This window comes from Phoca vitulina, unplaced genomic scaffold, assembly GCF_004348235.1.
Source record: "Phoca vitulina isolate PV1807 unplaced genomic scaffold, GSC_HSeal_1.0 scaffold9, whole genome shotgun sequence".
NCBI classification, from domain to species: Eukaryota; Metazoa; Chordata; class Mammalia; order Carnivora; family Phocidae; genus Phoca; species Phoca vitulina.
The window spans coordinates 52,866,149-52,883,595 of NW_022589712.1; the positions used below are offsets into that span (position 1 = coordinate 52,866,149).

The 17,447-nt window shown below is 38.2% G+C and overlaps 1 protein-coding gene across 3 annotated transcripts in view; it reads left to right on the forward strand.

Moving 5' to 3' along the window:
• Positions 1 to 17,447, forward strand: part of PDSS2 (decaprenyl diphosphate synthase subunit 2) — a 267,411-nt gene that overhangs the window by 79,019 nt on the left and 170,945 nt on the right. The gene's annotated exons all lie outside the window — the stretch shown is intronic.

Sequence of the window (17,447 nt, forward strand, 5' to 3'; positions counted from 1 at the left end):
TTTCCCAGTGAGTCAAATATAAATCTAGAACAGTCTCTTCTACTCTTAAAATGTTTGAAATGAAACTTGTTGTTGTTGTTTCTCAGTTAAACCATGATATACTTTACATCATCCAGATCCACTCCTTTCATAAATATGCATACCCTTTTTCTGTATTCTCATCATGGCTTGTTCTGCAGAATGAAATACCTCACTTCCAATGAACTTGCTTTGATGTGAGAAGCAAAGAAAGAATTTATAAACGGTGGAAGTCAGCAAATTTAGGGATAGATGCATGAGAGGGAGAATACAGGACAGTTACCATTTACTGAATGTTGTTTTATATAAGTGTAATCAGATGGCTGTTTATATAATTAAAAATAGTAAATATTATCCCAAGTTTTTTTTATTTTTTTTATTAGCATTCCTCCCCTCGCTTGGAAAATATGTCAGTGCCTCTAGGATGGGCCTGTTAAGAAAGGTTGCCAATGCTCCTGTGGAGCCCCCGGCTCAGGTCCAGCCCCCTCTGCCTGCCTTCCAGATACAGGGTTACTGCTGCAAATGTGTTGATAATGCATGCACGAATTGGCTGTTCAAACTTTTACTGCCAGACTAATCACATTTCTAGTTTCTTGGCTTATTTAACTTTTTTAGCAAATAGTACCTAGCAAGTTACCGCAGTTAAACCTGTGGAATTCAGAGCACCTGCATCTCTGAAAGCCACTGCTATGTACCTGGAATGGAATCTGATTTTTAAATAACGATTTTGCCACTTGCTTTTACAACCTGTTGTTTATGGTAAAGAAATTCTCTGTGCTTCTTACTTTCTCATTTGTTCTCGAAGAAAAGATGGCCCAGGAATACATTTACAGACATGGTTCCCCTTTCATTATTTCAATCCATTATTTTCTCCTCATGAGATTCATATTTGTGGTGATAGGCCCTGCATGGCAAGTGCTGAGAAAACATTTGTGCAGAGTCTTGCCAAGGAAGACTGTTGACTCTGTGGAGTATAGTATAGTGACTTCACTGTTCAAGATCCTCGTGTGTTTATTAAAAAGAAAAAACCTCAGATACTAGTTAATTCTATTTGTCTAAATTACTAGATCTTGTGGTTAGTGTATTAAATTTATTAAATAGTTCAAGTGTATTCAATACAGTATTACAGCAGTTTTATTGATATACTGGCAGAGAAACAAACATGACCACTCTTTACCATCTGTTTATGCTATATAAAGAAGACCATGTTGGTTGCCATGGAAACTACATTTCCAAAACCACTGAGTGTTTGCTTAAAATCTCCAACCTTTTAAAATCATAAGCTTTATTCCTGAGAAAAAAGAATAGAAAAGTACATTTTAAAATTTCCAGTGATTTTCTAAAAGTAATTTTTCTGTAAAATTCATTTATTATTTCTAGGCTGATATTTTACCTCAAGATTTCATAAATTAAATTGAGGGACTCTTAATTTGAGAATTTTTGGCATTTTCAAGAACTGGGGAGAAAATGTTAATGCTATCCTATTGAGGGGTGCCACCTATTTTTTATAAGTAAAGGCTTTGCTTCTTCGGAAAAACTTTATTGATGTAACAGTTAAAAGGAGTCTAAAGAGGTAACAAATATAATAACATGGTATCTGGGGAGGAAAGGCAGTTGTAATGTAATTACCATGGCTAACCATGTTTAGTTACTGCTGTCCTATTAGCTAATATGAGAAAAATTATAGCAGGGAAGTTCTGGCTTTAAACAGAATGGTTCTGACTTTAAAAAGTGTGGGTATTAAAATTACTCTGTTATAATAAGTGTAAATACAAGAACTATTTTGCAGTAAAATGAAACAAATGGAGTAATTAAGTTGTACTAAAATTACATATTCATAAAAGATAATTTTTAATAATAGAATTTTAGAATCTTCTAAAGTATTCAAAATGTAAAATGTAAAATGTATAATTGAGTTTTACATTTAAAAATGGGAGGAAATCCTTATTTCAATGTATGCAGCTATAGATGCCAAACTAAGGTTATTCTGTTTGGTTTTCGTATTATAGACTTATTTAAGGATATAATGGTAGAGTTAAGTTTGTGTGAATCTTTTCTGTGATACTGAAAAATTAAGGTAATCATGGCCCATCCTTACAAAGTTTAAGAATCTTTTAAAGGTAAACTCATAATAGCTATACTAGCTTAATAGATTAATTTTCTGCTCTTTTTCAAACACATGACTGTTTTTGCTGCATTTTCTTACATAGGTTTGCTTTAAAACAAAATACATTTCTTAGTAACATTTTTTTAAATTTTACTTATTTTTTAAGTAGTTTTTTTTCAAGCCCCGCGTAGAGCCCAGTGTGGGGCTTGAACTCACGACCCTGCGATTAAGACCTGAGCTGAGATCAAGAGTGGGATGCTTGGGGCGCCTGGGTGGCTCAGTTGGTTAAGCAACTGCCTTCGGCTCAGGTCATGATCCTGGAGTCCCGGGATCGAGTCCCACATCGGGCTCCCTGCTCAGCAGGGGGTCTGCTTCTCCCTGTGCCCTCTTCCCTCTCATGCTCTCTGTCTCTCATTCTCTCTCTCTCAAATAAATAAATAAAATCTTTAAAAAAAAAAAAAAAAAAGAGTGGGATGCTTAACTGACTGAGCCACCAAGGTGCCCCCTTAGTAACCTTTTAAAATTGTGATATGCAAAATCGGACTGAGTAGGCCTCCGAATTGATAAACTTAATCATGTTTCTGTGATTTGGAAAGTTTCTTTACCAAAAAGTCGTAGCTTATTAGCCCATTCCCTTAAAATCTCATAAAAATATGAAAATGTTTTTCTTTTCTTTCTTTTTTTTTTTTTTTAAAGATTTTATTTATTTATTTGAGAGAGAGAATGAGATAGAGAGAGCATGAGGGGGGGGGAGGGTCAGAGGGAGAAGCAGACTCCCTGCTGAGCAGGGAGCCCGATGCGGGACTCGATCCCGGGACTCCAGGATCATGACCTGAGCCGAAGGCAGTCGCTTAACCAACTGAGCCACCCAGGCGCCCTGAAAATGTTTTTCTATCACCTGAAAGATTATTTCAGAAATGTATATCAGTAGAAGGCTCTGTTAATGCTGTTTGGGAGGAAAGTACTGGATCCCACTGTAGTTAACTAAAGAACATTCTGGAAGAATGCAGACATAGAGAACAACCGTGTTTCTGAAAAGAATGAAAATATTAGACCTTTTAGTTGAGCTTAAATAATTTTGCTTAAAAACTATAATTTTCACCAATTTCTTATGCAGGCAATAGCTTGGAAAGTATTTATATCACACTTGGAGACCAGATTGAATGGGGACCAGAGTATAGTGTGAAGACTGTCAGTGCTTATATAGTATAGATCACTTTTCAGCTCTTGAATACTATGCAACAGTTAGAACTATTCAGTAAGCACAGATCAAAATACAAAATGTCTGAAGGTGAGGAACACATTCCAAACAGTCAAGCATTTTGATAGGCCTCACTAATCTATTGATAAGTTTCTAGTTTCAACCTGTGTGTGAATAATAAAACAAAATGGTCCTGAAATATATTGGCCACAGGGTTCACCTGATCCTTAAACCTAGTATTAATCTGGCTACTTTTGAGGGAAGGGGGAACCTTTTGATATCAGATGATACAAATAATACCATTCTTGTTAATATAACCACACTAGAACTTTATACCAAGGGAAATCATTGCTTACAATCGAGGACCAAATTCATTAGGTTTTTGACACATGTGTTGAGAGGCAAGGATTTTATACTTTTATCATTGTCCTCGAATTCATAAGGTTTGGAGCATTATTGGCAATGTGGAGAGAGTATTTTTGTCCCATTACTTTTTTCAATTTTATTTTATATTTTATTTTTAATATGGTAAAAAAAATTTTTTCTCTTTAAATTTTTATGTCATCCCTAGTTTCTCCCTCTCTCCTAAATTTGAGATATTTATTTTGCAGTATCTTTTTTAAAAGCCATTATGTAAAACAAAATCTCTATTTGTGACCTTTTCCTTTACCTTTTACATTATCATTATTACTAATGTGAAATATTTTTTTTCAGGGACAGGATAATGACTGTATCTCAAATATTGAAACTTCCACTGTTCAGTCATTTGCTTATCAATTAAACCTCATAAATTTTCTTTTTTATTCATTTGAGAAAATTTGTCTGCAGCAATATATTTTTATCTTCCCAATTTTTTTTTTTTTAAGATTTATTTATTTATTTGAGAGAGGGAGAGACAGAGTATAAGCAGGGGAAGAGGCAGAGGGAGAGGGAGAAGCAGACTCCCCACTGAGCCGGGAGCCCGCCGTGGGGCTTGATCCCAGGACCTGGACATCATGACCTGAGCCGAAGGCAGATGCTTAACCATCTGAGTCATCCAGGCACCGCCCCCCCCCTTTTTTTTTTTTACTTTATTGAGCTAATGATACGTATTTGCTCAGGAGAAGCAATGATTGTAAGTGTTCACCAATGTCTGGCATGCTCTGATATGTGAGGAATGGGATATTTATATAGTACCTCCCCACAAAACTTACTAATTATAAAGAGGAAAAGTGTGTCTTTACTGTGGAAAAGTATGGTCAAAGTGAAAATCTCCTGTGAGGAAACAAACTGAAATTGAGGTGGGAAGAACACAAAATCATTTCTGTGATATTCCTGCCAAAGATGCACCACCTGAATCTAATCATGACGAGATGTCTGGCAAACCCACATTGAGGGAGCTTCTACAAAATAACTGGCATGTAATCTTCAAAATCATCAAGGCCATGAAAGTCAAGGAAAAACTAAGAAACTGTTCTAGATTAAAGGAAACCAGAGACATGGCAACTAAGTACAATGTATAATTCTGAACGGGATCCTTCTGCTCTAACGAATATGATTGGGATAATTGGCAAAACTTACATGGCATCTGAGAGTTAGATGGTAGTGATGTATTACTGACTTCTAAATGGTTCAGGAAAAGAAAATTCTTTGTTCTGTACTTAGAACTGTGCTGTGAGTTTGAGATTGGTTTTTAAGAAGGGGCAGGGAGGGTGAGGAAAGATGTAGGCTCTGGAATCTCATGCCTGGGTTAGAATCATGACCCTACCACTTAATTATTACTTTCCTTGTGTCTCAGTTCGTCATCTGTAAAATTAAAATAAAAAATGGTACCCGACAACCTTGCGTGAGGTTTAAGTGAGTAAATGCATATAAAGTGCAAAGAGTAGTACATGCAGTAGATATTAGCTATTACTTGGGTTTATTTCTGGGATAAGTGGACACGAATGGGTGTATCAGTGAACAGTGTTTAGGATCTTGGATTATTTATTGTTTGTGGTGCTAAAGTGACCTTGATACTGATGGAAACATTTCAGCTTAGAAATATGAAGTGAACAGTGTGCTACAAGTCTGTACATTGAAATAAATGTAGATACTAACTTTTTTATTTGAGTAGTTATAGAGCTTAAAAACCAACAGTAGCTGTTTTATTTGAATTTGATATTCCAGTGACTGTTCAAAGGCTCTTCAGCCTTGTACCAACAGGAAACAAAACCTAGCTTGTTTGTTTTATTCCTAAGTTCTATCCGTCCTTTCACTTTGGAGTCCTGCTCTTGCCTCCACATTATTGGTCCCTGGGAACCAAAGAACTTCAACACAGAAGCAGTAATTGTGGGAGTATCTTTGGAGTCAAATAGTCCCAATTTTGAATTCTGACTCTCCACTTACTTTTGACCTTGGACAAGAAACTAATCTATCTCCAAGCCTCTGCTTTCTCACCCTGTAAGCTGGAGATAACGGTAGTACCTCCTTCACGACGTTGTTGACGGCACGTAAAGTGCGTCTCCCACAGTATGTGCCGTAAAACTGGTAGCTTGCTCCACGTCCCGCACTCCCATTGCCCATGCGCTTGCTCCCAGAAAGTCAGTCAAAAGGATAGGCAGATGGACGTCCGTAAGTTCCACTATCTTATTTGTGGGGAGGGGAGAATCTGACTTATCTCATTAGTTTTTTCTCATTTCTAGTGAAATAAGGGCTGTCATTTTCAGCTCATGCCCCGCACTCTTACAGAAGGGGTGGGAGAAATGGCATCCTAATGCGGCAAAGCCTAATCACGACCACAGCATTTTTGACATTTCCCAGTACTTTATAGCTATCGTGCCATCCTTTACTCTCTTTTACCTTTTAAAAATGAATTATTTTAGTATTAATTAGAACAAAATACAGCTATTAGGATGGGAACAAAAAGTCTCTAAATATAAATTTCCTGTCTTATTTTAATATATTCCTAGAAATAAAAACATAGAATGTATGTAAATGATTCAAGTAACTGTTTTCATGGAGAAATTCACATTCTGCCCAATTTCAAGGAAAAGATTCAAGGTGTTCAGTAAAAAATGGTGAAAAATGTCATCTCTTCCTTCCCTGAAAGTTACAATTTTGTGGACTATTTTAGAGGATTGAATGTCACAGGCCACCAAAAGGGCACAAGGCCCTAAGCCACCAGCTGGGCCCAAGCAGATCCTCATTTCAGTGTAAGACTCCTTGGCTGTGGTGTAGACCCTGGCTACTCCGGCAGTCTGTGAGGGTTTTTGTTGTTGTTGTTTAGTTGTGGTTTCTAACCTGGACAGCACTTTCACTGCAGTGCAAACTTTACTCAGCCTCTGTGTGAATGGGCGCTATTCAAGGCTTCCCATGGCCTTGTATTTAATGGACCACAAATCCTCTGGCTCGGTGCTACCTGTGAGTCTTGTTGAACTTGACTATAAGGAGAAGGCTGCACCCAACTGCTTGTCCAGCTCTCAGGGCACCAGACCTGCAATCAAGAGAAGTTTTAAAGAGGTGCTTAGCAGAAATTAACTTTAAAAAATTTTTTCACACCTCTTACCTATAAGGTACTTTCTAAGCCCTGATTCTAAGCTACCATTCATTTTTATTACTCTGTGTATTTTAATGCTGCTGTGATCATTTCTTGTTGGGTGAATACGGGTTTTGGAGGCAGACACCTGAATTGAGTCCCAGGTCTCTCACGTATTGGCTATATAATCTTGGGCAGGTTACCTTATTAATTCATTCAATAGGTATTTATTGAATGTCTGTGTGTGCCAGGCCTGGGGATATACCAGGGTGGATGAGATAGTCAGTTTACCCAAAGGAAGCTTGGTGGCAATCTAGTAAATGAGAGATTTCTTCCCAGAGCCTTGTGACCTAGTAGAGTACACCAAGTGTTATTGTTATCTGAGGATTAAATTGCCTAGAATAATCTGTGTGTAATTTATCCCAAGCATCCCTCTCTTCATTCAGTAGGTGCTATCCTATTAATTAATATCATGTGAATAAAACTATAAAAAATTGAATTATGTTTTCCTGTTGACACACATAATTTGGGAGATGCCACTGTCATAGTAATCTTTCCCCTTTACTACCTCTGTTAGTGGCTTGCTTATTATTTATTTATTTATTTATTTATTTATTTATTTATTATTTTTTTAAAGCAATCTCTATCCCCAACATTGGGCTAGAAATCACTACCAAGAATCGCACACTCCACTGACTGAGCCCGCCAGGCGCCTCAGTGATTATTTTAAATATTTGGATGGCAGTATTTGTGATTATGAGAACTAATAGGTTTGAACTTAGGCAGCCAATCCTGACATCTATTCTCTTGTGGAAATTCTGTGAAAGATGAACACAGGCAGTCTATGTCCCACCACCTGTCACTTCTAATTCTCCCATGGTTTGGTTTCCTGTACCTTGACTTCAGTGTTGATTTTGGAAAAATAAAAGAGATGTTCCTAAAAATGTTGCACTTGATTTCTGAACCATCATGTTGCAACAATATGGTTTTAGATTTTGATTGTTTTTTTCTTTATTTTTAAAAAAGTCATTTCTCCTGCCAAAATCCATGCTGCATTTCACTTTGCTACACCCCAGCCCCCACCCCAATTTGCCCTTAAGGTAGTATCTGTTTCTCTATAAAGTGTTTCATCATTTTTTTCCAACTTGCTTATTTTTACTGGCTTCTCCCATCTGCTATCGAATCTTTACTTTTGGCTTCACCTCTTCATGTTATGTAAAAGCCAACTGAATGACCTTTTACCTTTTTATCTTTTCCAACTTATTCTCAGGCAAATATTCTAAATTTTGCACCCATTGGACCACTTTCATTAGCTAATAGGACTTTGATACACCAAGTACTAAACAAATTGGGTATTACGTGAAGACATTCTTTTTTTTTTTTTTCCTAAAGAGATTCTTTTTCAATAAAAAATATCCTTATATACTAGCCGAGTAAAACCACAGAAAATTATGGAAGATTAATCTGAGAGCAGTTCTTTTAGAGTGGCAAAGTCTATTAAAATCAGGACTGCAAGTTGAGAAAAGCACTGAGCATTAAGGGAACACTCATTCATGTTTGGTTGATTTATTCCCTGCGCAGACTGCTGGTGGTAGTAGGAGGTGTAATTCACAGCGCTAACTCTTAGCCAGTGGCACCGCTTGAGTGGTGGTGTGAGTCTCGTGTGTCTGTGGAGTGTAATGATGCCTGTATTCCAGCACTCAATTTTTCTACCCCTTTGCTTCAACACTAAATTGCTTTTTTAAAATGTGAACAAAAGAGGTCTGTATATAAAAATTATTGTATGAGATAATTTTAACAGAGTTTTCAGTGTGATCAAAATATTATTTTTTTAAATGGCCCTAATTTTCTACATTCATATTTTTAAATCTTCAGTTATCATTTGAGTACAAAAGTCTTTGTGGGTGGTGGTGTTTTTTTATTCCTGGTGGTATTGTCTAATTCTAAGGTGGCCAGCTTACATCTTGCTGCAAACTTGATCAATTATGGCGTTATTTTATACTTCTTTTTTATTTCAATCACATATCATCAAACTACTGGTGTTAGTAATCATTTCTGAAAAGCTCCTGGCTTGATTTTCTCCCCCTCCCCAACAACCCCTATGCCCTACCCCCATTCTACTTTTCTCTTTTCTCTTCCTTTTTTTTCCCAGCACCTGTCTCCTGCCACATGCCCATCAAACCTAATTGCAGCTTTGGGAGGGCTTTGGTAAGGCAGTTCCTTGGCCCTGATGTCCCTCAAGGATTTAATTCAGGTGGGATGTGCGTGTGGCCCTCGAGCCATGTCAGTGACTGCTACAGCTCCCAGATTCTAAGGGCTGGTCACCCCAGGCCCTAAAGTTGTTTCAAGTCTAGGGAAGTTTAGTCTCAGGGTAGATATGGCAGGAATAATACAATTTGGGTCATTTTGTCAATGGAAATTAACCTCCAGTTCTTCTGCTAATTTTATATAAAAATCTGTGACATGCAGACTATTTTTAGTCTCCCTCAAATTATAGTGCTTTAAAAACAATTTTCATGAGTGTTAATTTTTTTCTTTTACAACTGAGTAATATTACTGTCATTGAATTACTAATTATATATTTTTTTTAACAGCACTTCTTTGATACCATTTAAACATTGGCCTTGTGTCTAAATCTTAGAGAAATTAAAGGTGAAATATGAGAACCCACAAGGCACCCAACATAGGACTCTGGGGTTCATTAAATGTGGGTTAAATTTTTTTCTTGAAATGAGAAACACAACTATAATGTAGTAAGTCATCTGCCTTCTTAAAATTCTGTTATTCTTAAAATACAGTACTTTTTTTTTCCAGACTTAAAAAGAGATCTGTGCTCTTACACATTTTAGGAAATAAATCACCCTTAATCTAAAAATCTGTTGATTAACGCTTATTATCATTTAAGGTATTTGCTTCCTATCTTGTTTCTTTTCATTTTTTAAAATATTTTAAACATACAGAAAAACACAAGGACACTTTGTATATGGAACACCTATATAATGATACCCAGATTTAAAACGTTAATGTTTGCCATATTTTTTCTAGTTTTTGTCCTTGGCCTTGTTTATATGCATATGTATGTGCATATATTGAAACATAATTGAGATATTATGTATACAGTTTTATATTCTATCTTCATTTAACATTTTAAGTATTTTTCCATGTCATTAAAAAAGTTTTAATGCTTTCTTGCAACACTAAATTTGTTCTAGTATATGGACAGATTTTTTGTTTTTAAATGGTGATAATTCTATTCCTACTTAATTAATTTTACATTATGCTTCCAGCTCTTTTGACTTTATATATCACATACTTTATGTGACTTAAAACACTACTTTTCAAAAAACTGCAGGTTGCAACTCATTAGTGCAAAATCAATTTATCAGGTTGTACTCAGCATTCAAAAAAATTAGAAAAGATCAGAGTATTTCTAGTGGTTCTTTGGCAAAAACAGTGCACATTGTAGGCAATCTTTATGTTTCACTTGTCTGTATATAAAGTTTAAAAAATTGTGTCTAGGAGTTGCAGTCACTGTCCTAAAGCATTATTAGGAATCTTATCAATCAACCCACCTCATGTATGTTAGATTTGACATTTATCTTTGATGCTTACATTTTTTTGGATTGACTTATTGGAATTGGATATATTTAAAGTGGGATAATAAAATAGTAAAGCTCTATCTCTCTAGGTGTTAGCATTGGAGGGAGTTCTTCTCGTGGAAGTCTGAGCAGTACTGATTCTTTGGCATTCAGTTTTATTTCGAGGTGCTTTGAGCGGACTGAAGGGTGATGGTCCCTTCTTTGTCGGTGGTAAAGTCTTTCCTCAATATTTGACTATAAATGTACCAGAAGATTGTGATTTGGCTCATGGCATAAGTTAGAATTCTGAACTCTTGAGCATACATCTCAAAAGTTTTCTCTCGTGCCCCAGTTCTGCCATCCTACCTCAACTCTCCATCTGGAACTAATCCCTACCTTCTGTTCAGAGTGAGGACAGCCTTCTCTCACGGGCAGTGATGCAATTCATTCACTTCTCCTAAATGAGGACACAAAACACATAAAACACTCCAGTATATGGAGTTCTCTCTATTTAAAACTTAAGGAGTAGGTCCTTTAATGTGGTATAATTCTCATATACGGTAACTTTCCAGGGTGGCATTAAAATCTCAGCATGTTTTTTAGAGTATGTTGGGGCTTTTCTCCTGTGTGGCTGTCACTTTTAAAGAATATACTCTGATTTAGGAAGAGGGACTCAAGACGCAGAGCTGACTGGCTGAATGTAGCAAATGGAGAACAGAAGAGATGAGAAAAGTCGAGAATAGTAGTGGGGCTCTTTGGGTGGGATGTGTGAGATGGAGAATCTGCTGTTCTACTTCTTGAAGCTATTTATTCTCTCACCTTGCATTTTTTTTAGAGACCTGTTCTATGTCAGTTACTCTGGTAGGTGCAGGGCATCCAAAGATGACAAGCCTGAGTACCTTCAAGGTTTTCACAGGCTTATTGAGGTGTAGTACCTGCAAACCAGTAATTAAATAGCAAGGCCATAAAGCATGAGCGAGCTTAGCTTTGGGGTCCAAATTACGCACTTCCATTACTAGTTGACTAGTGTGACTAGTAATTATTTAACTTTTCTCAGCCTTTTTTCTAATTTTCCTCATCTGTAAAGAGATATTACCAATTACCTTGCATGGGTTTTGTGAGATTTCGAGCATATGCCTGGAAGGCATTGCATGCCTGGCATTATAGCATGTTGCAGTTGTCGTTTGTCTGTGTCGTTGCTATCATTTTTATTATTCAGTGTTTTAAGTGGGAAACTAGAGGTTTATAATAAGTACCATAAAAGCCCATGGAAGGAGCAGCTACTGGCCCTAGTTTCTGTACACTGTGCTGTTGTAGTTCTCGGCCTCCATTGTGCATGCATGTTCACGTTTCTTTCTGGGTATCTGCAGAGACCCCTTTTATTTGTTTGTGGACCCACTGTGTTCCTTCATGGTGGTTACTCATCCTTCCTCCGTCCCCGAAGTAAAGGGATTCTGCAAGATTCCTTTTCTCTTCTCATCCCTGCCCTTCCCTCTTTTCTCTTTTTTTTCTCTCCTCAAAAACTCATCCATCAAGTCCTACTAATTCAGCCATCACCTCTTTGAAGATGCCTCCCAAATCTGTAGCCACAGCATTTCCAGCTACCTGCTGGGCATCTCCATCTGGAAGTCTTTCTTGCATTCAAAGTTAACATGTCCAAAACTGAGCTCATTAATTCCCCATTAACTCTCTTTTTTCTTCCAGTCCCCATGAATGCTAGCATCACTACCTCCAGGAAACAGGTTTGAACCTCACATTCAGCCCTTATCTTTCCTTCGCTGCATGAGGGTCTCCCATCATGCAGTCAGCTGGCCAGACTAGCCTGTTCCGCCTCCGTGCTGTGGCCATCATTCAGCTCTTCTTTGCCGTCACTGCTGCCACTGCCCTAATTTAGGCCCTCATTATCTCCCACCTGGACTATTGGAAGAAGCTACTCCTAACTAATCTTCCCTGTCCTTTCCTTCGCACCCAATATGCTACTGCCAGAGTTACAATATTAGGCCCAGAGTAACAGTTTTAGTCTTTAGCTCTGATCACATTACTCCCTTGCTGACAAACCATCCCTGCCTTCAGATTGCCTGCAGAATAAAGGCCCACCTCCAAACCTGACTCTCAAGGCCCTTCATTCTTTAAGTTGTCTTTTTTCTGGGCTTGTTCACCTTCACATATTGCCCAATGGGTAGCCCCCACAGCTCCTGAACCTGCTCCTCATTCTTCCACTTTCTTATCATGCATAACCTGTCTCTTTCTCCTCAGATGCCCCTCTTTCCATTCCATTAACCCCATTCCAGGCCTACCTCCATTCTCTGCTCAGGGAAGCCTGACCAGCTCTCGGGCTCAGTCTTGAGTGCTACCTCTACTGTCGGGAGCACCTCTCGCAAGAAGCACTTTTCTTTCTTCCTCTTTGTACTGATAGCTTTTTGTTACTCTACTACCTTTCGTATCTGTTGCTTGTATTATCCAATTTAAACATGTGTGAACCTATTATTATAACTCTTTTATTATGTCACTTATTTCTTTGTATACCTCTCATGTTTGGTACATATGTGTTGAAGAAATGGAATTTGAGAGGCTATATGGAAAGGTGCCAGGGGTGCTTGGGTGGCTCAGGCTGTTAAGTGTCTGACTCTTGACTTTGGCTCAGGTCATGATCTCTGAGTCGTGGGATCAAGCCCCACGTCAGGGTCTGTGCTGGGCCTGGAGGCTGCTTAAGATTGTCTCTCTTCCCCGCCCCTTCTGCCCCTTTCCCCCTCAAAAAACACACACACACACAAAAATGGGGGGGCATAGCTGTGATTTGAGGATTTGAAATACAGGATTAGAAGGAAGGTAGTACCTGTGGAAAGATACGATGATGCAGTGAGAAATGCAGTTAGCCATAAAACCATAATGTGAGAAGGATATAGAGTTGGGTTGCACAAAGTTTCACCTATTCAATCCTTATGTCCATCATGAAATTATGTAGCTATTAGAATATTAGTGTGTGTTTGCTGTTTCCATCTGTTGTAGATCTCGAGCAGAATTTTGGAGGGGTCCAAGTTCTACCCTGCCCCAAAATTCAACTACAGACTTTTCAGGATGATACTCTTTAAAATTAGTGCTATATCCATATTAGCTAATTTTCCAGGACTACATAGTATCCACCATCTATCTAAATTGAATTGCAATATTACTTTAGATTTGGTACCTCTCTAGCTTGTCCACCACGCTACCCCCATATTTCTCATGACCAGTGCAAGAGCCTCCTAACACTTCTCCTCATACCCACTTTGTTTTCCTCCTTCCCCTCCACTCAAGTCGTTTTTCCACTGATGACAGGATTTTTTGTTTTTTGGGTTTTTTTAACTATCTGATTATGTCACCAGCTGCTTAATAAAAACTGCAGTGGCTTCACATTGCTCTTTGGATAAAGAGCAAAAGTCTTCACATGGCCTGTTCGACCTTTGTGGTCTAGTCCTCTCTGTCTCCAGCCTCACTTCGTACAGGGCTCTCAGCCTTACATATGCCTGGTTCTGTGCTGCGGATATACTCCTCTTGTCTGTTCCCTTCCCACTATCCCCTTTTACATCTCTCCTTCCTTTGGGTATCATCTCAGTCATCACTTCCTCAAGGAAGCCTCTGACTTTCCTCGCTCAGTCAGTTGCCCTATTATAAACCCTCCCAGTACCATCTTTTTTCCTTTGTGGCATTTATTGCCATTGTGATTTTACATTTCTCTGTGATGCTTTCATTATTTCCAGTCTCTTCCACTAGCCTGCAAGCTCCACAAGCCCCATGCCTGGTTTTGCTCACCATTGCGTCTGTGCGTGGCACAGTGCCTGATTTATGGAAGGTGTTCAGTCTGAATTAGTTGCATGAAGGAATGATGAAGTTTTAGTTGACATGAGCTAAAAGGAACACAATTCTGTAGAACTTCAGTGAGAAAGATTTCAAGGTATTAATAATACTTTCATTCATGACACTATAATTTTGATGACAATAAAGGATTCTTCCAGTTTTTAGACCTATTAGACATATTGTAGAGCATTAGATAATTAAATAAGTGAGGTGAGATCCTAAAGAATCACAGAGTAAGAAAAATACTTCAGATGTCAAATAGTCCAGGCTTCTCTCTAATGTGTATGTCAGAGGCTGTGCAGCTTCCCGAACATCTCTGTTAACAGGGGACTCAGCATCACCAGAGGCTACTTTGTTTTTTAATTTCTTCATGTTAGTCAAAATTGGCCTGCTCTTTTTTCATATTTTCTATCCAGTTGTGTCAGTTTCTGCAGCAATTCTATCTCCTACCCACACGGAGCCCTTTCAGACGAATAGACCGCTCTCATGCATTCCTCTAGCTTTCGTTCTCCCAACTCTTCCCCTCACACGCTGTGCTCCTGCCATGTTGGTTCTGAAAATAGCTGTGCCCTCCTTTCTTTCCTCCAAACCTTCACCCATATAGTTTCTTCTTTGGAACACCTTATTTTTCCCTTTACTTCCCCTCCCAGCTTTAGCTCCCCTGGCTACTTCCTCCTCATCCTTAAGGTCTCAGGGAGGTCTCTTTCACTCCTCTTTGCCCCCAGTTATGTTAGTGGCCCCTACTCTGTGCTCCCACAGCCCTTGTTCATCCCCTAAAGTAGCTCATGCCACATTTTATTGGGATTTTTAATCCAGACTGTATTATCCACAAGAAGGGAGACCACAGCTCACCAGTGCTCATCGCCATGTCGTCCACTGTTGTTTACACCATGCCCAATGTGCAGTAAGCATTCACTGCATCTTTTCCTGGATAAATTTGAGAACACCAACTCAACTATTCTCTAAGCTCGCATCAGAGCTTTTTCTACAGGCATGCACGTGACAGTTGAGGATTTCACCAACTTCTAGACGTGCTCTGGCTCACCAGGGTCCCTCCTGAAGAGAGGCGCTGAGAAGAACTCATGCTGTTTTAGGCAAAGTACAACCTGGACTAAATGAAACAGAGTGTCTCTGTAATATAGAATCCTAGGGACTTTTTTATGCTCAGAAGCAAAATTTCTTATTCTCTTTTGGTTGTGAGCTAATTTTTGAGCTGTGGACATTATCGGTTTATCTTGGTACTGGTTTTTTTTTTTTTTTTTTAAGCGTGTTAATGAAGTAAATTTGAAGAAGTGGTGTTTGGAAGCAGTTTTTTAATTTACTTAAGCTGTTAATCTCTTTTTCTGGGTTGTTAACCACTGTCAGAAGTTGGGCTTTTCTGACTGTTCTCTTGGTTTCTGTCAGATAGTCCACTACGGTTTCACTTCCTGACCTTTTCAGAATGTGTTCTCCAAAGTGGCAAGTGTTTCAGTGATGTATGATGATGTTTGCAGGGGGTCGGGGTGTGTGGGAAGAATTCCTCAACTTTTGTTGTTTTGGGAGGTAGAAAAGGAAATTTATCTCCTTTATAAAGGAGATTATGTATGCCGGTAGAGTGGGCTAGACTTTGAGAGATAGGAGGAGAAATGGACTAGAAGAAAGAAAACAGTATGAATTGAGAAAGAAGATAGGTGGCAAAAAAGTAATAAGGACAGAGAATGTAATTTTCTGATTATGTGATCACCTACCACGTGCTTCCACAATGTTATATACTTTACTCTTGTTAACGTTCATAAAATGACTATGGAAAGTAGACGTTGTTAACCTCATTTTATAGCGGAGGTAACAGTCTCCCAAGTCATACAGCTAGCGAATGGGAGAAGGATTTCTTTTAAACCTCTTTCTAAAGCTGCACTCTTCTAATTTGACTTATTAGCAACTAGTTTTGTACATGACATGAAGCAGATTGGATAGTCACTATAGCATAATGGTTAAGAGTGTTTATAGATTCTAGAGCCAGTTGGCCTGGGTTCAAATCTTGGCTTCGTCAAGGCTCTACTGTCTACCAGCTGTGAGCAAGTTGCTTAACTTCTCTGTCTGTGTGCTTCATTCTCTTCATCTGCAAAATCAGGGTAATTGTGGTACTTTCCTCTTAGAGTTGTGAATTGATTTAGTTAATACATAGTAAATCCTTAGAACAGTTCCTGGCATATATGAAACACTATGTAAGTATTTGTTGCTGTTCTTCTCCTTCTCCTTCTCAGTTTGTGTGTGTGTCTCCTGTGAAAGGTCCCATCTCTGAGAACTTTGAGGAAGGTGTCCAAACTATTGCCAGAGCTGTTTCATCAGCATGATGTAGTCAGACTTTTCTCGAGTTTCTCGCCCTCTTGGGGTTCTTACTGTGTCATCATATCCTTCATCCCTAACTGGTCTCAACCCCCAAAAAACAAGCACACGTGCACACACACAGCCTCACCTTCCTCTTTTCCCTTTCTCAAGTTAAGAGCCAATTCAGATCTTCTCCTTAATATTATTATCTAAAAAGGGAAGAATAAAGATTCACCTTAGGTCATACATTAATAAGGATCTAGCAGCATAAGTTAAAATTTGTAATTCAAAACAGAAAACTTAGGAAGTGCTCCTGCTCCCACTTTACATTTACTTGTTATAAAATAAGGTGCTTCCCAGCCTTCCTTCCGTTCAGGTCTACTGGATTTAAGTAGAAAGCTCCATGACAATGAGAAGCTTTGGCTATTTCTGATGATTGTTTGTTTCTGTTGTGATATAACTTAATTACTATAAATTAGCTTCTTTTTCCTAGGAAATTAGAACTTCTTTTTAAAAATTACTAACCCCTCAAACTTGCTGACGATCACTTACTGGATTGAGGGGAAAATATAATTAGAGAAAGAGCTATATCTGTTTCTTTGCAGAGAGCCTGAAGATCTGTCTTATTTTGAAACCAGTAAGGGTACAAAGGGGCCCTTTTTAAAATTTCTGTTTGGAGGGATGAGGGGCAAAGATTTTTCTTAAGTAATGAACTAACTCAGTAATTTTGGCTATGTTAACTTAGTTAATTTAAATTAATTCATTGTTCAAAATTTACCAAGGAGGACTTAATAATTTAATGAAGTATAATACAATTTTAATACTTTTTTCACTACATTCAAGAACTATATTTGTGTGTTATTTATGTATGCATAATGTCTATTTGATTAGTGCTCATGAGCA